This window comes from Amblyomma maculatum, chromosome 11 (assembly GCF_055883805.1).
Source record: "Amblyomma maculatum isolate TAMU_Amacu chromosome 11, ASM5588380v1, whole genome shotgun sequence".
NCBI classification, from domain to species: domain Eukaryota; kingdom Metazoa; phylum Arthropoda; class Arachnida; order Ixodida; family Ixodidae; genus Amblyomma; species Amblyomma maculatum.
This window is the reverse complement of record NC_139354.1, coordinates 69272899-69296982: the sequence shown is the minus strand read 5'-3', so window position 1 is coordinate 69296982 and position 24084 is coordinate 69272899. Positions and strand designations below refer to the sequence as shown.

The following is a 24084-nucleotide window of genomic DNA, read 5'->3' as shown; positions in this document are numbered from 1 at the left end:
ACGCTTTAGAACAGTGGTGTCCAAAGGCCCCAGATAAGGCTGCCGATACAACGGTGTAGGGAACAAAGACTCAGTGAGAGCCTGGCTCATCTGCTTTCTCGAGAGGCTATACAAGTAGTCTACAGAGAAACGCACAGTGAGAAAATTGAAAGTGTCAGCAACCTCCTTAAGGAATCCCCATAAACGCCCCTCACGAGCCTGCCCAGTTGGTGCGAATAAGTAAGGCAAATGTGGACTAAGACGCCTAATGAGCACAGTTACAAGAAACGGATGGTTTGCCGATTTGAAAAAGAAAAAACGGGAGACAAGTTGATGCACAAACAAGTGAACAAGGCCCACTCCACCAGACTCTAAGGGAAGAAACAAGTTGCCACGCCGCATGGGCTCCCATTGAGGGCGCCACACAAATGTTGCAAATATTCTGTGTATAACTTGTACTTTCCTCCTCGCACAATGCAGGACTTGAAGGACATACGCAAGCTTTGCAAACAAAAATATGTTACAGACCTGTGCCCTAGCAAACACTGAGAGTTCCCTACCCATCCAAGCTTGCGTTTGTCGCCGCATAGGTACGATTTGTGAATCCCAGTAGGCTGCGCTGTTACGAACTTGGTGCAGCGGAACCCCTAGGTACTGAAGAGGACTACAGTCCCAGCATATGCCTCCAAACTGGCTTGGTCTAGTGCCCCAGTGTCTCAACCAAAAACCTTTGGATTTATCTAAATTAAGGGCCGCGCCTGATACATCGCAGAACTGTCCAGTCAAGTGTAAAGCCTCAAGTACACTCTTTTTCTCAAAACAAAAGAGGGCGATATCGTCCGCGTAAGCTAAAATCTCAACTTCACATTGAGCCAGAGAGAAACCACGGATGGCTGCACTGTTACACTGAGACAGAGGGGTTCCAGATATAAGCCAAACAACAGTGGAGACAGTGGACATCCTTGACGAACAGATGATTCCAGTGGTATTGGTTTCGTTAGCTCCTGATTAACAATTAGTCTTGTATACGAGTTCATATAGCCCAGCCTTATGCCTTTGAGCAAAACGTCACCAATGTTTGCATTCTCCAAGACCGCGAACAAGAAATTGTGCCGAACTTTATCAAACGCCTTCGCCAGGTCAATTTGAATCAGAGCTACTTGGCCTGTCTCATCTGATACTGCCTCGATTATTGAACGTGCAATATGGATGTGTGTTTGAATACTGCGCCCTCTGATACCACATACCTGATGCGAACCTATCAAGTCCATGATAAATAGCTGCAAACGAGAACAAGGGACCTTGGCAAAAATTTTGTAATCAACATTACAGAGGGAAATTGGACGATATCCTTCAACAGTTTTCAACCGATTAGTATCTTTGCTTTTGGGTATTAATATTGTGTGGCCTGAATAGAAAGTGGGAGGCAGGAAACCCACATCATAAGATGCTTGGAATACTTCCATCAAAACAGGCGTTAGGCAAGGCGAAAATGTTTTATAAAATTCGCTAGTAATACCATCTGGGCAAGGAGATTTCTGGTTCTGAAGGTCTGAAATGGTTGATTTAATTTCTTCCAAAGTGATGGGTCCCTCTACTACAGCACATTTCTCATCGTCTAGTCGAGGAAAGTTCTCAAGTAAGGAATTATAATCGAAACCCTGATTTGGATCTTTACAACTGCCGAACAGCTTTCGATAATAATCATAGAAAGAAGCAAGAATACTAGGAGCATCCCTATATGTGCAACCACCATACTGAATTTCCAATATTTCCTTAGTAAGAGCATTCTCTCTTTCATCACTGAGGGCCCGACGTGAAGGTTGCTCGTCAAGAAACCTTCGAGTCCTAGATCTTATTAGGGCCCCCTTGTATCTTTCCGTCGCAATTTGTTGAAGCTCTGCCTTTACGTTATTAATTTCTTCAACATAGGCACCCGGGCTAACCCTCTCTAGCTCATGTAGCTCAGTTAGAGTGCACCCAAGCTCACGAAGGTGGTGTCTCTTTAGGAACGCGATTCTTGCAGAGGGTTCAATTGCTATGTTTTTGGTTTCCGGTTTGAACAAGTCCCATTTTTGAAAAACTGACAGATCATGGCGTGACCCTATGTCTTTCAAACAAGTAGGTACAGCACGCTTAAAGATTTCATCTGAGAGAAGACAGTTATTCATTTTCCACAGTTCCCACCGAGGGTGAAGTATCTGCCGACTGTACCTCCCTACCTGAAGAGACACCATACAATGGTCACTGAAGAAGATGGGCCGCACCCAGTAACCAAACAAATTTGCTAACATGTCTGCAGAAACATAAATTCTGTCAAGGCGGGCATTAGAGGAGAACTGAAAATGAGTGAAATGAATACTGTCGCCTTTTTCCTGTCCCACATCCACAAGGTTGTATTCACAAGCCAAATCGTTAAGTAGTGCAGCACTAGGGTCATATCTCTTACATAATGCTGATCGGTCCTCATCCCTACAAACACAATTAAAATCTCCCAACAACATAATTTTGCGATCTGTGCACAAATGATTAACTAATGAAAGAAAAAAATGCCTTCTGTCTCGCTGTTTTACAGGGGTGTAAGCACAAATAATTCGCCACTGCACACCTGCGATTGTGAGGTCAAAGCATATAAGTCGTCCCTCGCCATCTATGCAATAAGACATGGCTGTCATCTCTAGTGTTTTGGCCAGGAATAGCATACACCCTCCGGACAAGCCTCTAGCGTGGCTAACAATAATGTTATATTCCGGCAAAAACGGCTCAAGAGCAGCTTCCGTCTCTTCATCGGAGGACAACTTTGTTTCCTGAATTGCTGCTACAGACACACTCCATTTCTTTAACAGATGTCTTAACTGCTGCTGTCTCCGACGATTACGCATACCCCTGACGTTAAGGGTAGCGACTTGATATGCTGCGATCTAGCCATTTTTAGAACTAGTCCTTTTAAACATCATCCCCTGGAATGGGGTGGCCCGCCTGCAAATTGGCGGCCTTTCGGGCAGACATCGCCCTCCTCTTTAAAGTCACCCTTCCTGTGGCCTCTACACAGCGTGCCTTCTGGTCAGCACCATCGATACACACCTCATCATCTGCGGGACGCTTCAAAGGCACTGTGTTGTCCATGTCCTTCTCTGAGACACTCAAGGCTTCGGCCCACGAACCTGATTGGAGCACATCGCTCGCTGCCACACTGACAGCCGACAGAGAACCGGACGCACCAGAGATCGGCGCCACAGATGGCTCACTGTTACCCTCCAACGACGAAGGAGAATCAATGACGAAGGAGGATAGGCGAGCATCCACTGGCAGTATCTTCTCCATTGATTCCATAGGAGGCATATCCAGACGTCCTTCAATGACAGGTGGTTCTTGGGCAGCAAGCGCAGCACTCTGAGTGGCACTCACAGCCGGGCCCGGGTCCGGCGGTTTTGGCTCTGGAGACGCTGGTTCTTGATGGCCAGTCACTGCAGATTCTTCTGAGTTGGTGTGAAGTGCAGAAGGCTTCTGGTCCCCATCAATTTGAGGTTCACGACCTAACTCACCAGTTACATCAACAACCTCTGACACATCCATGATATGTTCGGACGCCACGTCATCTTCTCGTGACCACTGGCCTTGACGCAGTCTATCGGCATAACTTAATACACAGTTCTCCACAGTATGGCCAAAGCGCCGGCACTGGGTGCATCGAGGCGTTCGGCACTGACGCCGTACATGACCTACCCGGCTGCATCGAAGACACAGTGGAGGTCTCCCTGAGATAAGCACTAATGCCTGCACCCCATAAACATTAAGAGTGTGAGGAATTGTACTTGCTGACACTCCGTCCTTGAGCGTGAGGGAGATTTCATGGTTCGCCGTTTCCATGTGCTCCATCCCTGGTCACCGCCACTTTTCACGTTCCACAGATTGAATCGTTCCATAAGGCTCGAAAGCTTCCACAATCCTCCGGTGCTCCATATAGCGTGGAAGCCAAATGAGCTTAACCTTGACATTCTTTGTATCCGGGTCGAACACCATGCACCGAAGTCCTTTCGCAGGGAACTCTGCTTTGTTAATTAGCTTCTGCTTTGAAGAACTACTCTCGCAGGTAACCATCCACACGTGGCTCATTTGGTACTGACCAATGCACAAAATTTCCCGGAGGTCCAAAATCTGTGCAAGTGCGTCTCGAAAGTCAGGTGCTCGGTACGGGCGACCCTTAAGGTCGGCATGCAGGAAAACGGTATTAAGGACAACATCACCGGTGGGCAGGCGTGGAAGGACACCTTTGTACGTTTCGGTCCTGAGGAGTCGAAAGACCTCGGCCAACGGCCGATGCGCTGTTTCCAGCAAGCAACATTTTCAGGCTCAGCCGCCCAGAACGGCCTTCTTCTTCTTCCTCCCTCAGCCACGAGTTCGATGCTTGAAAGCGGTACAAAAGCGCTTCTAGTGAATGCGGTGTTGCCTTAGAAACATGCCGTAGAACGTTATACTGCAGTGTATATCGGTAATTATGAGCATGTTACTTACAGAAGTCGCAGTTACACGAGTAGCGAAGTACGTTTCCGCTACATTTCTTCTGCGCTCTGCGCACATGCAGAGCCATCTTGCGGCAAACACAGAAGAACCCCTCCTCGCAATGTGCGGCGCTGCCCCGACACGTGGCGCGCCACTCGCCCCTGACGTTTCGCCGTGCACCCTCACAGGTTGTAGAATCAAGCGTCTTTCCTTTCTTTAGATCACTATCTTCGCTCACCCGCTTCTCCCCTTCGGGCCGCGCGGGTACCGGTGCGAGGATGCCCCAATACCCTTGCGTTTAGTAAGTTTTCTCGACGAGGTGCAATAACGCTATCGCGTTCCACTCTTGAAGGCGAATTAAGCGTCCTCCAAATTTTTTTTCCATGACATTCGGAATTTTTCATTCTTACCGGTCTCCCAAGATTGAATCGCGCCACAATATCAGAACCTTTGCCACTCCCAGCACCTACGTGTGCAATCAGGTTAGTGTAGGTATTGGCTGACATTGATTGTGATAATTACGCGTATGTGCATAGCCGCGCTGCTTTAATACAATCAAGTGGCCTGCATGCCCTCTTTGCTATTTTCTTTCAGATGTTTCTCTCTTTCCACTTTCACTCCCACCCTCATCCCTTCACTTACGGCGCGGTTCAGGTGTTCACAAAGCAAGTGTGACAGATACTGCGCCTTTCCCTTCCTGAGAACCAATTATTATTATTATTATTATTATTATTATTATTATTATTATTATTATTATTATTATTATTATTATTATTATTATTATTATTATTAATAATAAAAACGCTGGCTTGGATTTCGTTTAATATTACTGCTGTTAGACATATTTGATTGTCGTTCTTTTTACTTTGAACTGCCCTATTTTCGGTCAAGAAGCCTGACAGCACAGAAGCGTGGCCAGACGTTTAAGTATACCCTATCTCATATAAGGAAAATTCCTTTGTTTAAAACATGGACACTTTCCCGCCTCATTAAACGCTGTCTTTTTGCATCGGCCATGCTGTTTTTGAGCGGCACAATAACAGTTCTGATATTTCATTTTTTGGCAAGGACGTTTGACATTTTTCACTCAGTACTGTTCGATGCGTTACTAAATGGACGCTGGATTGAGTGACGTTTTACGGCACCAAAGAATGGCAGAATGCTTTCTCTGGTTTAGCCTGCGCAGCTGGTGCTAAGAGGAATTGGAATTATTCAGACATTTTGATTAACTTTTTCCTAGTTGTAAAAGTTAAATAAATCAGAAAAGGTATATTTAATAGGAAATATTGAACGCATATGCAAAAGTAAATACATCAAACTTCCACGCACAATATGTACCTGCTTTGCCGATTCCTTTCGCTCGACTGAATCGGATTATTATGAGTACTGTAGATAAATATTTCAATAAACTTTTGCATAACACATCATTCAACACTTTCGTAAACTGGAAAACTGCATCACAAGTATTGACTTAGCATGCATCAGTTTTTAGAATATCTAGATGCAGTGAGCACTGCTTACACCGTTTTGTTTATGCGCTGAAAAGGTGGTGTTTTGTTAGATACTTGAAGCTATGATGTACGTAAAATTAAGGAACTAGTAAGAGGGCTGTACCCTCCGTGAGCCCACAGAGTATGAATTTTTCTGGGTTTCTCAACCTCTGTTAAATTCGAGACACTGGAGATAGCACCTGGGTTTAGCTGCAAACACGGAATCCAAATCCATCGCTCTGAAAAACCTCCGAAACTTGGATACCCTCAGATAAAATCCCTCTTGGAAGAAGTTTTAAACATTTCATAGTTTTCAAATAAAGCAAAAAATATGCCTGAGAAAAGAATAATAAGACCCACCTGTGGCAGCAAATGCGTCTTAGAATACATGCATCTCGGCTAAACAGTGTTTTGAATGTTTTCGTTGTATTCGTTTTGAGTCATTTCCTTAAAACGAAAAACGAGTAAAACTCATTTGTTTGGAACACACACACGCGCGCGCGTACGCACATACCTTAAGCAATGGAAACACGCCGTTCCCGTGTCTCCGGAATAACTATAGAGGTGTGTTGTATAGGCTTCCGTTTTTCTCTTTTTCCTCGCCCTTCATGTTTGCATCTTGTTAAGAAGAATAGCAGACCGGGTTAGTTTGTTTGCTCAAAAAAATTTCATATTTCAATCGACAGAAACAAGGTGGGCGCAGAGAACGAAAGACTAGAATGGGCACCCGCGTTTGACTGTCTTGCTCTGCGTCCGTGTTGATTCCATTTATTTCAAAGGCTGCTCTAGGTGGCTTATCTTACAATTCGCAGCTATCCTCGCTAGATGCTATCCTATAGGCGTCCGCGACGGAATGCTACTGCTTGCGTTTGCAGTCATCCACGAACGAACCTGAAATGATGGAGCGAAGGCCAAACTCAGTAGCTTCGTAGAAAAGCAGCAACATGTACTAATATGGAGTAGAAACGAAGGCGCAAAATTTGAGAGCTTAGCTTAGAGCTTCATAATGCTGCGTTGAAAAAGGCGTTCAAAATGCATCTAGACAGTCGAGTAGGTAAAAGCACGAAGCAATAACATCTATGGTGATTACATACTTCAGGTCTTTTTTTTTATGTTTTACCCAATAAAAGTTTCGCAATTTACACTATGAGAATTTAAAATTTCGATCGTCCATATTGTGTCAATATTACGCATGTATCCCTAACTTTAGTAAATGCTGAATAGAGCGGTCTGGCGTGTTTCGTGCCAATGTTTTGCTCGGTGAACTTGTATTACGGGATCTTGTCGCCTTTCACTGGCCGCTTGGAGGTTGCGTGTCAGAAATTCGATGGCCACCCGCGCCTTACACTTGGTCTCAGGCAGTTGCTCCGGGAGCAAATGTGAAAGCTGACGCGACGGTCTTTGCTCCGTTTGCACCTTTTCTTTGCCCACAACGTTGGCGTCAGAGCGTTACTCAATATGGCGTTCCTCCATGCGACTCATGTGTGCTTTGCACATAAATCTCAACTCTAGGATTAGGAGAGAAAATTACCTTACGTCTAGACAGCGCCAGGTATTGTTTATAGTAGCACAAGTAGCCCGCTCGGGCTTTTGAAGTGCGTGTCTCCAGAGCGTTAATACTGTTTTTGTTGTGGTGTAAGTTAAGGTATGTAGCTTTCAGTGATTGGATCGCCCGCATATAGCATCGCCAAATCACGAGTGCGCACTCACGTTGAATCAGACAGTTTTAATAAACTTGCGGGCTCACTAAAAATCAGAATCCTAGAACTTGTGAACTGAAACGCATTTAAAGTGATAACTCACTTCGGGAGTCAGCCACTAGTTGACACTCAACGTTGACTTTCGAATCACGGCTCATCTGCATTCGCTCACCCATCTCGTATAAAACCTCATTTAAATTCACTTGTGCATCACGACTCAATTGGCTTTACTCACTTATCTTGACTCTTGCCTCACCTAGGTCAACTGTTTTATTTTGACTCATGAATCACCTGGACTCATTCACTGATTCGGGCTCCCTAAATTCGACTCTAGAGTCATTAGGACTCATTGTGCTGAACAGCTGAGCAGTTTGTTTAATCGAAAGGACTCTCATTAGGGTGATCATCGTTAGTAGGAGGCTTAGTTTCTTTTGTGCTTTGGCTTAGTGCATCAACTCATATGAGCGAAGCTGCACTATCAAATTTTACTTTTTTATCAAAACCAATCATACTTTATTATTATTGGTTGTAAGCAGGCTAACAAAAGTCTGAAAGGTATTGATTGGGCTTTTATCCAGCTTACGTTAGTACAGTTAGCGAAGGGCATGAGCGATAATTATTCAGGGATTTCTATTATTAAACTTTTCATAAGAAGCTTGAAAAAGCATATGTCTTAAGACACGATGCTGCAGAACACCAGAAGTCCCAGTGAGCACATCAGAAATATTGTTTCCAACCTTTTCAATTAGCTAACCGAGTCTTAAACAAGTTTAAATCCGCCTAATACCGAAATATGAAAGCTAAGTGCTCTCAGACGTTCGTAACAATTTTCCATGTGCTAATTTTCCCAATGGGGATCGAAATTATAAACTTTCCCTCTAACTGCCGGGACTCCCCAGAACATGAAGAAACCCACTACGAGTTGTTGCAATTGGCTGGGTGGAACTTGGCACTCCTGAGTCAATTTATGCTGGCAGGCTGAAGGCAAATTTTAATTTTGAACATTGGACCAAACATGGCCTGCTACCACACGTTCCAACAGTTCAAATCTTGTTCATGTAATACCAACTAGCCTGTAATTAAAAAGATACTGTTATCTACATTTTGTTCATTGGAGCAATGCGCGCAATTCTCATAGCACAGGGGATCCCGCTGACACCTATATTAACACGTGGAATAATATGGCCAAACGTTTCTAGCATGATTCTAGATTATAGTGAATTAAGTATTGCACATGAGGGTAGTAATGTTGATGCAAACGTATTTGTAACAACTGACGCTGAAAGAAAGTGAAAGAAATAAGACATAATTGATTTGCAGAAGAGTTAATTTGAGCGGCGCATTATTCCTGCATTCAACTGTAAAGCTATTAACTATAACCTTAGCAATGTGTACGGACAACAGCCTTAATAGCTATATTTAGGTTATTTGAAACAAACAAGCTTAAACACGTAAAACTATTTAGCTTTATCCTCATGAGCTATATTTCAACACAGAGCAGAGCATTTCTTAATGGACGCAAACTTCAAAGTAATATATAATACTCAATGCAATGAGTACTGAATACAATGCAGTAATGTCTTGCGCTTATCAAGAGTTGAGAGCAGATTAGCTGGCAAAACTTTGTCGCGAAGTAAATGTCAACTCCCTTTCTCCACTCCATGTTAGTCGGTAGCCGATTCTGATTAATCCGTTGCACCGTATTTAAAGATTATTTTTGAAAACTCATTTGATGAATCTCGTCCTTCCTGATGACTGCAAAATTGAAAGCATTGTGCACAATTTACGAATGTGGTCTTCGATATTGTGCGAAATTATAGGTCAGTACATTAGAACATGTGTATACCACCATTCTAATATACATCGACACCAATTCATTGCTTAATCCTCATCAGTACGGTTTTTGAAGGGGTCTGTCCAGTACCACGTAGTTAAATGAATTTGCGCATGACCTGGCGGAGGCGCTAGACAGGCGGCCGAGTGTCGACTCTGAGTTTTTGAATTTTAAAAGGTGTTAGATACTATGACACATTGCTTACTCATTAAAAACGGAATTTTAGAATATCAGCCCTCAGGTGATTGCCTGATTAACGAGCTGTGTTGGCCAATAGTTTGTATTTGTAACTCTGACAATAAAGCCGGTCGTGCTTTCAAATGGTGTAAGTTGTCTCCAAGGTCTGGCCACGGAATAGGGTCTCGAATACGGCTATTTGTGGCCTGAAAGCGTTTTTTATACAGTAGTCCAAGAGCTGTCAGAAAGACTTGAAGAGAATCTAAGTGGTGCTTTATATGAAATATTAATTTGAATTTGCCTAAAACCGTTCATATCAGCTTTACAAGTAAGAAAGATCCGGACGTGCACTATTATGGTATTAACAATAAGCCGTTAAAACAATCTTTGAATATAAATACTTGTGTGTGTATTTTGTTTCTGATAAACTGGCGCCGTCATGTGGATTATGACAGTCCTAAAATAAGAAAAACCTTAGGTTTTCTTTTTCAAATACAGACACTTTTCCAATGTCATGCCGAGAAATTTTGTAGAAGGCTGATGTCAGGTCGGCGTTTGAGTACACGTGTACGGTTAGGGATCCTCTTACTGCTCGAGAAAAAAAATAAGTTAGAGAGGGTGGAAAATTGCCTCTCGTACACGTGCTTTTCGGTACAGTGCATCGCGTGCAAAAAAAAGCAGTCAACTGGGAATTCCTTGACACACGCTGAATGAAATGCACTTGTCTGAACAACTGTCCGGGTTTAACGAGAAAGTATTTGCAGCAGCCTTTTTATAAATCCCACCGTCTTGTCCGCCGTCAATTGCATCTAAAACTAAATTGTTGAAGATGACTTTCTTTCATAAACTCGTTAGGGAACGGCATAGACGGCCGTTTGAGGTCACGAGTGCTGCATCAAATAACGCGTTTTTCTATTGCTTTAATATGATATGTCCAAGAGCTCTACATTTTTGTCTTTTTACTTTTTACTCTGCCTCGACGCAGAGATGTAATAACTTTATGTAGATGTATGTTGTAGTGTATGTATTAATATGGTTATGAATTTTATGCAGTCTATATATTTATTGTTGAACACCCCCTCCCTCCTGTAATGCCTTGGCGCTGTGAGTCCTTTGATAAACAAACAATCGATGGTGATATTGTGTGTATTTTGCGAAGGTCTCAACTAGCTTTTACATGAATCCCGATAGGCATAACCCCTGGTATTGTCATCGCCCAATCCCGTTAGATAACGTTGTCTTTTTAAAACATTAAGCATGAAATCCATTTGTGCTTTCCGTTTCTTCCGCCGCAAGATTTCTCTATATAATAATAGAAGTATCAACGGCCTGTTCTTCGAAGCCATGGTGGCTTAATAAGCGGTCTATTATATGCATCTAAAGTAAGCCGAGCGGTCCAGTCACGCTTTGGCCGAGCATGAAAGTTTCAGAATTGCAGATTGGACTGCAAAGCGGACGCCCTTTTACGGACGAGTGTCCAGAGCCACAATACTGCACAATTGCGCTGTGCAAGCATTCCCTGTACTGGCGTATTTCACGGTTGCGAAAGACCTCGGCGCATCCCGCAGTGTGTAACGGACTGAAAGAGATAAAAAAAAATTAAGACCAATGAAAATGCGGGAGAAGTGCCAAGAATACTGGACAGACAGGACAAAAAAAAAACCTAAATTAGAGATAAAAACTAAGATATAAGGACTCTGGACACGAAAGTAAGATATAAGAATGAGAAGCAGAAATAAGCTAAATGCGCAGAATAAAATGAAGGGAACGTAGGTGTTTTGTCTACTATTGAAATGCAAGGTTCTCAGACTGCGGGGTAGGTCTCCGGCCCTCCTGGGGTGCATAAAAATACAGCGAGCGTTTGCAGCAGCGAGGGCACTGACACTAAATCCTTTGACTCTCTTATTTCACGAAGCTGCCTCGTAAAGACGCCGCAACCGCAAGTGAAAGGGCCACAGACCTTCGCACCTCTTTTAAAGTGTGGTAATACGAGCGCCGTGCCGTTCACTTTCTCTCTCTATTAGTGATTTGCTTGCAACACTATTGAAAAGTGTTTCTTCTATGCGGTTTTCTCTGTTCTTTTGTCACTTTTCTTCGTGTCAATTCTCTGGTCTCCCGTTTTCAAAAGCCTCACCTTCTGTATAGGGCATTCATTCGCATTCTAAAGGAATTCAGTTGGTCTGAGAGTGCCCGAGTTTATAAAAGAAAGCATAAAGATCGGCAGCTGCTGTTTAGAATTGCTGGTCTTTAAAGGGAGTGGATGAAAGGTGAAAGTGACTATGTGTCTAACTATCTATTTTGTACCCCGCTGGTTGCTTCTGCTGCCTCTGACAGGCTACGTCAGCTCTGTTGCGACACCGGGCGCAGGGGGTTTTTGTAAGGGAGTGCCGGTGTAGGGCGTTTCTGAAGCGCTGAGCTTTCATTTATGTTTTCAGATTGCTATCTCTGCTATATGTTCTATTGTGGAATTTTTGACGGAGGAGTCTTGCGTGACTGAGAACTCTTTGCGTTTGCTTGCTGGTCCAACTTTTCTATTGAAGTTTGCCTTAAGACAGAGGCAATTCGCAATGTTGCTAGGACGACGCCACAGTTGTATCAAACTGCACGCTTTTGAGATTAAAAATTACTTTTTCCGTGCTGTCGCAAGATAGTTATCGATGTGTATTTGAGCTTGGAACTTTGGTGTTGGCAGCTTTGGCGAATGGTTGAAAAACGAATGAAGAAGGCTTGCGTTATCTCTTTCCTTATCCCTCGAAACATTTTGCAGAAAGCGGAAGTAAATTTAAGTCAGCGCTCTGCGCCACAACGTACATTGACTGTCAGATATTTACTGCACAAGGAGACTACCCGAATTCGAGATTTCAAGGAAAATATAAAAGATGACATTAGATGAGCTGCTTCCCGGTTGTCAAAGGCGTTCAGTGTGTTGCCATCACATAGCAACAATTTTTTAGCGCAATTTTTTTGGATCCCACGTTGAGACAGCGTACGATTTTTGACACCTTTAAGAAAATGTACTCTCCTGTTCCTATATGAGCGGTCTGATTCTTCACGACAGATATATAAAGACAGCCCCTAGGCTAACCTGCGGCCATTATTTTTGGTTCTTTTTTAAACCCTGTGGCCAAATAAAGAAGGCTACTCCTATAAAAAAAAGTGCTTCACTACATGATCAGCTTCGGGCTGCCCAGGAGGCCCGCGCGGCGGCGGAGAGCTTTGGGCTCTCTGTGCCGGCGTGGGAGCTGCCCTCTACACCTGGCGCCTAGCCGAGTGTCCTTCAGGACCCCTACTGTGGGAAATAAAGTTTTACCAAACCAAACTTATATGAAGCATACCAAAACTCATTTCCTCCAGTCTAACCATTTGTTGTGATGCCCCCTGGAGCGCATATGCTCTTATCGATGCACTTATTAACCTTCACATATATTGATCTGACGCATAGAGTCATTCTCACCAGGGAGAGTCTTCGCTAGCTACATGCACCGTCGACGTCTACTTTGTTTTATTCCAGAAGTTTGCTTCTGCAGTTATCGTTCTTAAAATGCTTAGTTCTTAGTTATTTTTACAATGATAAACCACAACCGGGAACCAACCCAGTACTTACTTTCAATTACGAACATATTGCACAATTTATTGTTAGTATTTTTATGCGTTATAAAGATGGAAAAAGAAGTTTTTCTTCAATGTGACTTGCCAAGTTAGAGAAACAACGCATTTCTGAACGTGCATGGGCGTCAGAGCGATACAGCTGTCACGCATTGAGAACTGCATAGACAGTGCCGCTTGCCGGCTGTTTTGAAACCCTGCTCGCCACTGCGGTGGCCGATTATCTGAGGAAAGCGGTTTTTCTTGATGAAAAACCACGCCCTTATTGAACAACTTGAAGGGGAGAGTAGGAAGGAAATGTTCGGCGCCTCTACACTTCGCCAGGCGCCGCTTGGCCCAGATCGCCTCACTTTTTTCATTGTGTTCAACCTCTTTTCATCTTCCATTCCGTCGCCGAATTTGACGCGCCATACATGCCGTAGGAACACGGAGTTTCTGATTGTTTGGAAACATTTGTTGAAGAATTAGCCCTACACAGCTCCACGGTGCAACCCAGAACACCCCCGTCCCCCAACTGGGGCGCTATTTATGTTTTTCTTCCTATCCGACGTGTTCATCAATTCCTTTCGCGGACATACTTTGTATCTGAGGAGATGGGCCAAATTGTTCAAATCGTTCTGCTCCGAACCCTTTTAATCACTTTAAGTAGTAGAGCATCTTGAGCACTGAGCCACAGTGGCGAGTACTTTCCCTCGTTATAACTATATTTAGTAAGGTAACCCCCGCCATTTTTCAATAGCTCTCTGCATGGTTTTCAGTCGAAGTAACGCTCAGCAAGAACTGCCTACTACCACTTCTTTTTTATGATTGAAATTGGGATATTAGCTACACACTTTTCTTTCTTCGTCAAGTAAGCTTTCTTCTTGATTTAAACTTATGACCTATTGGCCTCGAGATCGAGCAGAGTCGCCACCTTGCGGCTCAGCGGCGAAACCTACTCAATGTGGATGCGTTTTCGCGTCGCGTGCCAGCCCGCAGTGATTTACGCGCTCGCATGCGGCGTGTACAGGAGTGTTTTTGTTTGTTTCGCGGTTCCTGTGAGCTTCTGCTTACCTATATGACTCTTGCAAAATAAATATCAGCAGTCTATAACCCCACGCTTCATTAAAAAATATATATACTTGTCCGTATCGAGCATGTCATGCCATGGATAAGGACATCATCCATCGCGGTCTTCGGCGCTTGAGATCCTTTGACATGCAATGTCTCAAACGAAGTGTTACTCTCGTTACCGCCGTGTCAAAGCAAAACAGGTCGTTGCCGTCAGTAGAAGTTAATGCAAACGCTCAGAAATCGCATATTCCCGTTTCTGTTTGGAATACCGCAGCTGCCAAAACATATGCCACCACAGAGTGCTTCATATAGCGGAATGCAGTTTGAACCGACCACTCTATGCCTGCTATGCCGTCTGTATTCTGTATGCACGATAGGGTTGTGTGAGTACTAAATTTGTTTTGTTTTGTTTTGTTTTGTTTTGTTTTTTGCTTTTAAACCACTGTCGCGGTGTCTCAATGGTAAGGGTGCTCGACTGCTGATTTCTAGAACGGGGGATTCAATCACAACTGTTTCGAAAGGCGTTCCTCTGCTGTGGGATTTGACTGCACAATAAACAATCCCACGTGGTAAATGTGGTACGTGTTAATAATGGAAAAAAAAAAACGAAACCAAAACCAGCCTCTGCAATCATCCGTCCTAGCCGATGCCGCTTTCATGCGTTAAACCCGGGTCAATATGCATTCCTTTTCTTTTCTTTTGTTGTTGAAGGATTCTGTGCATCCGTAAAAGTTTTAGTGAGCACATTTTGCTTTAAAGAAATGCTCGAATGTTTGGGAAACATATTCCCTGCCCCTAATTGTTACCCTAAATATTACATAATACACGTAGATCAATGTACACAACTGGTAGCCTATTATAATCATTATAATCCCTTTTCGTCCAAGTGCTGTCTTCCGACAAAACTCGTCATTTCTGACAAGGGGAGTAAAACAGCTTCATGCCGGAATAAATATCAGTGTTTAGTTCGGGAATAAATACACTTTTATAGTCGCATGATAAGAGGACCTCCATTTCTTTCGGAATAGTTTTATGTCCGGCACCTGTTTTGGAAGCAACCCTAATATTTTACCTCGCATAAGATTTAGTCACTGCTAAATAATTAATGATAAAGAAATTTTCAGCCTGTAAAATTGCTTCCCAGAACATGGCAGTGCCCATGCGCAATTTATAACGATGTCTTCGTAGCGAGTAATTTGTAGCTTGCACTTTAACGTTACTGAAAATTAATCGCTGATTATTGTAAATTCTGTCAAGTGTGTAAAAGTTCTCTCAGACGGTGAAATTTATTCGCATTGCAAAACAAAACAATTACACTACTAATTTACCGTTATATATTAACATCACACCCATCAGAAATCCCTTATACTTTCCTCGGTTTCAGGAAATCATTTACAGTTAGTGGCGCATGCATCACACTATCACATTCTATGACATTTGCCGCAAAAACCATCTCGGCAAATTCAATCCACTCAGCGCTGTACACGTGAACAATCAGCTTTCCTGTGCGCGAGGTTTCCTGTGTAGTGTCGGCGTGATCTCATTTTTGGGGAATACTTGTGCGTGGTTGTCTGGGCCAGACTTGATGTGCACTCAGTCTAAAGCATCTCGCCATGCAGTGCTCTGCCAATGCTACATTTAACCTGCTTAATCCTCGAGTCAAGTACGATATAATGAAGCAGGCTTTCTCGATTCAATCTAAATTACTGCAGGTCAGAGCACGAACCTTGTATCTGCGTGGGCTTAACACTAACTTCGCTGGTCTCACTCGCATGAGACGCGCGTAAACTGTTTAAAAGTCGGTAATAAAAACAAAGCTTTCTTTAGGCAGGCTCAAGCATTAGGCGAGTGAGCGCGGTACAGCGCAAGAAACTTGTAAAGTAAATCTAGAAGACTGGGGGTTGCGTGCTTTGTTTTCCTAAAATCCGCTCTTCTTCTGCTGCATTGGCGAAATCCTTGGATTTCTTTGTGCAATATTGGAGAAATACTGCACAAGACACGTTTTCATCGCCAACAAACCTGCCGTGAACTCGGAAGCAGACCTACGCAGCGTGCGTTTCTGCGAGCGCCGCCGGCTGCCGTTCCACACTACCGGAGTGACGGTGGCGCCACCTCTAGGTCGATTTCGCTGCGAATAGTTCTTTTTTTTTTTTCTCAAGAGCTATCTGCCTGGTCATCAGTGTAAGCTGACACCCCTTTGTTACGTGAGTACCAGTGAGAAGCACCTGTAGTAGAGTTTCCTCTTAAGAGAGACGGGTAATCTACTACTCATCACCTGAGCATACGCTCCAAATGCGCTCTACCGCACTCTTACCGTTGTTGTTATTTTTATCTCGTGATTGAGGACTGCGAATGCTTTCTATTTTAAATAGGTGTGTTTCATTACCTCGTTCACTGTCTCGCACTACCTATCGTCCAGTTCCTGGCCCTACGGGGCTCGGACAGTGATTCTCCCCTGATGGGGCTGGTACATGGTGGGTCACCACCGCTTGCGGCGAGGGCTAGCCTGGCACCGAATTTTTATCTGTTCTAGGCCGTCATTGCATACGCCACCGCTGGTGGTGGACGACGGCTGTTGTTGCGGCGCGCATCTTTCTTTCCCTCTTCTGTTTCTTTCTTATCTATATTCTCTTCTATCTGCACGAGGCAGCGGAGGTGGCTCAGCTACAGAGCCAGTAGCAGGCCCGTGCATTTTCTTTTCCTTCTTCCTACAGCCACAACAACAACAACAACAACAACCTATCGTATGCAGGTGTTTTCTTCTATCGCTGTAAAACAGTGTATCGCTTTCCTGCACAATATCTTTGGCCTACTCTTGTTCTGTACTAACTAGATCATTATCACTCCTCCGCGATTTGTGCCTTGAGTCCCTTGGCAAGTCAGTGCAAGAAGGAAATCGCAAGACCCACGTATCGTAAATTATCCCTCAGCACGAGCTGTTACCGTTCCAAGTCTCCGAATACTTCCTCTAAGCAAGCGGTGAACAGTATCGAAATATCACATCTATTCATTAGGCATTGTGTAAGAAACATAATCACTGTGTAAACCTGTGTCACTTATTCCCGCGTTGTCAATTTGCTGTTGAGTTTATGGTACGTGTAATATGTTTTATTAATGAGCATTTGTAACGTTCTTTACGCGACGAGATCGGGGAGACATTTGGACGTCATCAGACAGAGGCAGCCGTCTCGCAAAAACTGCCCGAACATTACCCGTATGGGTTCAGTGATAACTCAGATATGTTGCTTAATGAAAAGGGCCTTTGTTTTGGAGACGATGATGTTCGGAATCTCACCCGCTTGCGGCCTCAGAATAGCGCAGTGCAAATGAGGCGCGGGAATGAAGAGGGCGGAAAGGACGCTGAAAGTGGAAGGGACTTTCACAGTCTCTAGAAAGAGCGAGACGTGCCCAAAATTGACCTTGTGAGGGAGGCTGGTAGCTTAACCTGTGAGGGTTCTGCGAGAAACATTGACGCGCCAGTGGAAGTTACAGAAGGGCGGCATCACAAAGAGAAGACCACACAGGAGGGATTCAAGGCAGAGAAGAAAGTTCAGGTCACTTCCAAAGCCAACTTGAAAACCGGAAGGCTACGAAAGCGAAAGGAATCAACATCTCAGAGCTCTAGGTTGCTCACGCGGCGCGTGAGAACAAAAGGCATTCGCAGATAAACGTGTTTAAGACCCTCAGCATTTCGAGTACGTCTTCCCCTAACATGAAACACGCAGGGTGACATGTGTGCTTTGCTGAGGAGGGTGAGTGGCTGTCGCGCGAAAGGACACTGATTGATTTATAGGAAGAGAAAGGCGCGGTAACTGTCTCACTTGTTTTCTGTGGACACCTCAACCGCGCCGTAAGGGAAGGGAGGAAGGTGGAGTGAAAGTGGAAAGAGAGAGAGAGAGAGAGAGAGAGAGAGAGAGAGAGAGAGAGAGAGAGAGAGAGAGAGAGAGAGAGAGAGAGAGAGAGAGAGAGAGGAGCCATAGCGGAGAGCTACGGAGTAATTTCGACCACCTGGGGATCTTTGTGTTATTGTTGTGGCTGTAGCAAGAAGGAAAAGAAAATGCACGGACCTGCTACTGGCTATGTAGCTGAGCCACCTCCGCTGATTCGTGCAGACAGAAGAGATTTACTGATTTACTGATTTATTTATAGGAAGGGAAAGGTGCGGTAACTGTCTCACTTGATTTCTGTGGACACCGCAACCGCGCCGTAAGCGAAGGGAGGAAGATGGGAGTGAAAGTGGAAAGAGAAAAAGAGGAGCCGTAGTGGAGGGCTACGGAGTAATTTCGACCACCTGGGGATCTTTAACGTGCGCTGACATCGCACAGCACACCACGCCTCTTCGTTGCGCCTCCATCGAAACGCAGCCGCCGAGGTCGGGTTCGAACCCGGGTACTCCGGCACAGTAGTCGGGCGTCTTACCACTGCACCACCCCGGCGGGGCAGAGAAAATAGAGAAGAAAGAAAAGGAAGAGGGAGAGGAAGACGCGCGCCGTAACAACGGCCGTCGTCCACCACCGAAACGGTGGCGGGTGCAATGATGGCCTACAACAGATAAAAAGTTTGGGGCAGGCTAGCCCACGCCGTGAGCAGCGGGGGCCTACCTGTCCCATTCCCATCAGGGGAGTACTATCTGAGCCATCTTTGATATGCGCTGACATCGCACAGCACACGGACGCCTCTTCGTTTCGCCTCCATCGAAACACAGCCGCGGAGTTCGGGTTCGAACCCGGGTACTCCGGAACAGTAGTCGGGCGTCTTACCACTGCACCACCCCGGCGGGGCTCGCGCGAAAGGAGCACAGGATAAGCGCGCGAAACAGCTCTCAAAGCCAGGTACGGTGCTACAAGAGTCAAGCAGTAGAGGCTTTTGTGGAACTAAATGTTCAAAGAAAACGTCTACTTGTGTGTCCAGGCACCACAGTAGTCTAATGAGAGGGGGCATGAGGAGGCTGCGACAAAGGGTGCTTAGCTGTTGCGTGAAAAGAAAGGAAGCCAAGCGCGCGCAGCGGAGACTAAAGCTAACTACGGCGCTATCGAAATCAGGTCGTAGACGCTTTTCTAAACGCTCAAGACCCCTCAGCGCTTCTAACATGTCTTTCTCTAATATGGGACGCTCAGGATGTTGTCCCGTGAGAAGAAAAATGTGTCGATTCCTACGGAGAGTGCGCAGTTGCCGCATGAAAGGCGCACAATTAAAGCGCGCGCCACGTTGACAAAACCCTCTGCAGCACTATCAGTGTTAGGCAGCAGAGGCTTTCGCAGATCTAGAGGTACCCGGTCCCTAGATTCTTCGAGCATGGCTACCTGTACCACGAGGCACTGAGGTCGTTGTGTCGTGGCAGGTTGCATGTGTCGCTTGGAACACAGCTCAGGCAGGGCTCCGTTTTCCTCTCTTGACCTGTAAATATCCCATCATGTAAAACGTTGTATAAAACACTTTTCTTTCGCTCTCCTCCCTGGCTCCTCCTGCTCTGTCGTCTGGACTCCTGATGGTTCCACTGCGGTGAAGCCTAGGCCCCGGAACCCCAACCACATCAGCACACCTCGCGCGTTTTAGTTGAGGAGGGAGGCTGCTCCTGGTCCTACGGGGCTGGGACTGGTAGGTAAACCGCCGCTTCATTGCGATGGGGGCTGACCTGGCATCGCATTTGTATCTGCCGTAGGCCGTCACTGCACTCGACGAGGCTTCGGTGCTGGACGAAGGCTATTGCGAGGCGCGTGTTTCTCTCCCTCTACTTTTTCTTCCTCTTTTTATTTTTCTTTCTGTCCGCACGTGGACGTGGAGGTGGTTCAGCTACAGTCAGTAGCAGGCCCGCGCATTTTTTTCCTTTTTTATACAATCGCAACAACAACATTTGCGTTAAGGAGGACTTACTGCATGTAGTGTACACTGCATATTAAAATGCTGACCTAAGCATGGCCTGTCGTCACTCTCTTAGGTATCCTGAGTGCTGATTACTGAGACTACACAGACGGCTGCACGATCATAGCATTAGAGGAAGGTCCTATTTTGCTGCAGTGAGCGGAATCCTATCCTCAGGATTACTACTGTTGTCAACCACAAACCTAATTTTGGAATGAGCCTCATTGTAGCGGCCCTCTGGTGTTTGGCTGATTGAATGCCCAGGTATCGGCATAATCTGCTGTTCCTCCAAAGGATATGACCACTGTAATGCTGCAGGGAAAGTTCTCTACTTTTGGATTTTCATTGCCCAAGCAGCACTTACCAAAGAGGTGCTGTCCTTCTGAGAGTTCTGTGTCTGCTCGTTGGTGCAGGCCTGAATAGCTCCAGACAAAAAGTCTTGGGCTTAACGTGGCTGTCATGGATAAGTCATTTAGATCTGCGCACATGCATCGCACACCTGTAGGGACACCACGAGACAGAAACCTAAATACAAGAATAAATAAATACGCGAGCAACTTCTAGCCACTGCCATGGCTAAGATGACCAGTCCAATATTTCTAAATTTCGTCAAGTACGACCTTAACACACAAAAGAGAAAGGTTGATTAGAATACGTATAAAACAGGTATTTACAGAATACTGCGCACCATAACGACTTATGCTGGAGGGGGAAGAACAATTTTGTTATATGCAATGTACCTTGCAATCTATCTCCTTATTCCATTAAAGATTTAGGTTATACAACACGGCGTATTATTAAAAATATAGTTGCAAAACATATTTAAGATTGATTTATAGGAAGGGAAAGGCGCGGTAACTGTCTCACTTAATTATCTGTGGACTGATTTACTTATAGAAAGGGAAAGGCAGGGCTACGGAGTAATTTCGACAACCTGGGGATCTTCAACGTGCGCTGACATCTGATTTATCTTTAGCAAGGGAAAGGCGCGGTAACTGTCTCACTTGTTTTTCTGTGGACACCGCAACCGCGCCGTAAGGGAAGGAAGGAATATGCGAGTGAAAGTGGAAAGAGAGAAAGAGGAGCCGTAGTGCAGGGCTACGGAGTAATTTCGGCTACCTTGGGATCTTCAACGTTCGCTGACATCTGATTAATTTATAGGAAGGGAAAGGCGCGGTAACTGTCTCACTTGTTTTTCTATGGACACCGCAACGGCGCCGTAAGGGAAGGAAGGAAGATGGGAGTGAAAGTGGAAAGAGAGAAAGAGGAGCCGTAGTGGAGGGCTTCGGAGTAATTTCGACCACCTGGGGATTTTTAACGTGCGCTGACATCGCACAGCGCACGACGCCTCTTCGTTTCGCCTCCATCGAAACGTAGCCGCCGAAGTCGGGTTCGAACCCGGGTACTCCGGCACAGTAGTCAGGCGTCTGACCACTGCACCACCCCGGCGGGGCATCACCTCAACTGCGCCGTAGGGGAAGAGAGGAAGGTGGGAGTGAAAGTGGAAAGAGAGAAAAGGAGCCGTTGTGGAGGGCTACGGAGTACTTTTGACCACCTGGGGATCTTTAACGTGCGCTGACATCGCACAGCAGACGGACGCCTCTTCGTTTCGCCTCCATCAAAATGCAGCCGCCGAGGTCGGGTTCGAACCCGGGTACTCCGGCACAGTAGTCGGACGTCATACCACTGCACCACCCCGGTGGGGCAGTTACAAAACAAAGTGCATGCATAACAGGCAGGCACAAAGCTATCTGAACAAGTACTTCATGGCCCTCAAAATTAATACAGTCACTCATATATGTGATCATAGTGTGTAAACTCTCAAAGTGTTAGAGAAGGAAAGGTGAAGCTTGAGATTACGAGGTGTGTCCATGCATAATTGTATTGACAGCGGGCATGACATTAACATGCATCAAATATCCCACCGCATGTGGAAACGGCAGCCGCCTTCACTTCTGAGCCGGTTTATGCTACCATAAATTTGGCCGAACGTTACATATGTCATATGTTTGGTTATATACTAATATAATGCAAATATTGGACGTAGCACCATTATATTAAGGACGTATAGTACCCTTTTTCTGTCATAAAATTAACAGTGGCTTAGCTTTCGTTAATCCGTGTAAGAAGCGGCAGCTTCACGATTGTTTTGCCTGGCAGTCTTGTTAGGCTGTTCGTGGTGCGTTGCTTTGGTATTTTACGATGCTAAGCGCCGGCTGTAATTCTTTCGGCGACACACTTGTTCAGCACCTCACTGCATGACTAATTTCTGCGCATCTCCGCAGATGCTAATAATGCTCGCCTGAACGGCTTGCGTCACAGCCTAGCACGTGGACACCACATGAGGACTTCGTGCGTAGGCGCACCGCCACTACGGCCTTGACGTGACGGCCTAGCATGTTAGCACCAAATGTCGACTTCTGTAATGTAATCGGAGGCCATGACGTCAGGGACTAACCCATGTGGACTTATTCCTAGGCGCGTGGCACTCCTTTCGTCATTTCTGGATGTAGAAGGGTATGACATCATGCCCGATCACATAAATACCGTTTCGGCTCCGCTGCGAGTCCAGTCAAGCACGTGACCAGGTTTTGGTTGACCTTAAATTGGCTTTTATGTCGCCGGCTTGACCTTGACTTGACCCTGAAATGATTTGGCCTTTGACCTTGACCACTGACCTATGCAATGGCTTGATCATTTGTCTGACCATTGACCGTCAGCATGTTTTAAAACGGAAACTAAAGGTTTGACTTTGGCTTAGCCTTGAGGGTCATAAGCAGTGCACGCCGAGGAGAGCCCAAGACCTTTAGAGCGGAAGCTACCATTTCTAAAGTTTTCGTTTCGCAGGGGCTCAGGATCTGGGGTGCACTTATCAACCTTCCATCGACGCACTCGACGGCGTACGATGATGCGGCCACCCTCCAAATAGTCTGTTTTGGCGTTGGACATCTCGGAGGTGGAAGGACACGATACCCAATTTTATCCGTCCCGACACGCACAGCTGCCTGAGTCACAAAGGACTGCGGGAGCCGGATAATGACCTTGCTGCCGACAGTCGCCCGGAAGCCCTGGTAACGAAGTACCGCATTGGGCAGAACACTTTCCAACCAGTTGTCAGCGCGCTGTACCTGGTTGGCACCGCGTGGAGTTTTAAGTCTTTACAGCCGGCGTAGATTCGACCGTCTAAAGTTCCTTCAGAAGGTATCGTCAGACATGTCGAAAGGATTTTCATGAACACGCGGTCGCCGAAGATGTCGATCACATCACAGAGCACCGCGAAGAACGGCGGGGCGAAGGGAGGCACCAGAATATCTCGCGATTAAAAGAACACTACTTCCGTGGATCCACACACAGCAAACGAATGGGCTCACTTCCACTTGATTGAGATGTGTCGCGATGTATACTAAACTCGTGGTCCCTCCTCTGTGAAAGGATATCCCCGGCAGCGGTGACGATTGATTGATTGGTGTACAGGAAGGGAAAGGCGCGGTAACTGCCTCACTTCTTTTCTGTGGACACCTCAACCACGCCTTAATGGAAGGGAGGAAGGCGGGAGTGAAAGTGGAAAGAGAGAAAGAGGAGCCGTAGTGAAGGGCTACGGAGTAATTTCGACCACCTGGGGATCTTTAACGTGCGCTGACATCGCACAGCACACGACGCCTCTTCGTTTCGCCTCCATCGAAACGCAGCCGCCGAGGTCGGTGACGACACAGTGCCAAACGCAATGGAGCGAGGCGGCAAGGGAGAAAGCGAATCCTTTCATTGATTCGATCCCGAATTTTTCTACGACCGTGCATGTGCTAATTCAAGGTCCAGGGGATATGTATCTTTCTATACCAAAACGCTCTCTATCTAGGTGCACCGAGCGAATATCTCGATA

At 45.6% G+C, this 24084-nt stretch overlaps 1 long non-coding RNA gene across 2 annotated transcripts in view; it reads right to left on the bottom strand.

Annotated features, from left to right (window-relative positions):
• Window positions 1-20951, bottom strand: part of LOC146174092 (uncharacterized) — a 34455-nt gene extending 13504 nt beyond the window's left edge. Inside the window, exons 1-4 of one of the 2 annotated variants that reach the window (XR_014701726.1) lie at window positions 20893-20951; window positions 20569-20703; window positions 6487-6590; window positions 6333-6419 (exon numbers count right to left, since the gene is read on the bottom strand). This is a non-coding gene — a long non-coding RNA (uncharacterized LOC146174092). Of the gene's footprint in view, window positions 1-6332; window positions 6420-6486; window positions 6591-20568 lie in introns of both variants that reach the window. The other variant, XR_014701725.1, reaches the window with a different exon arrangement.
• Between the last annotated feature and the right edge of the window lie 3133 nt (window positions 20952-24084).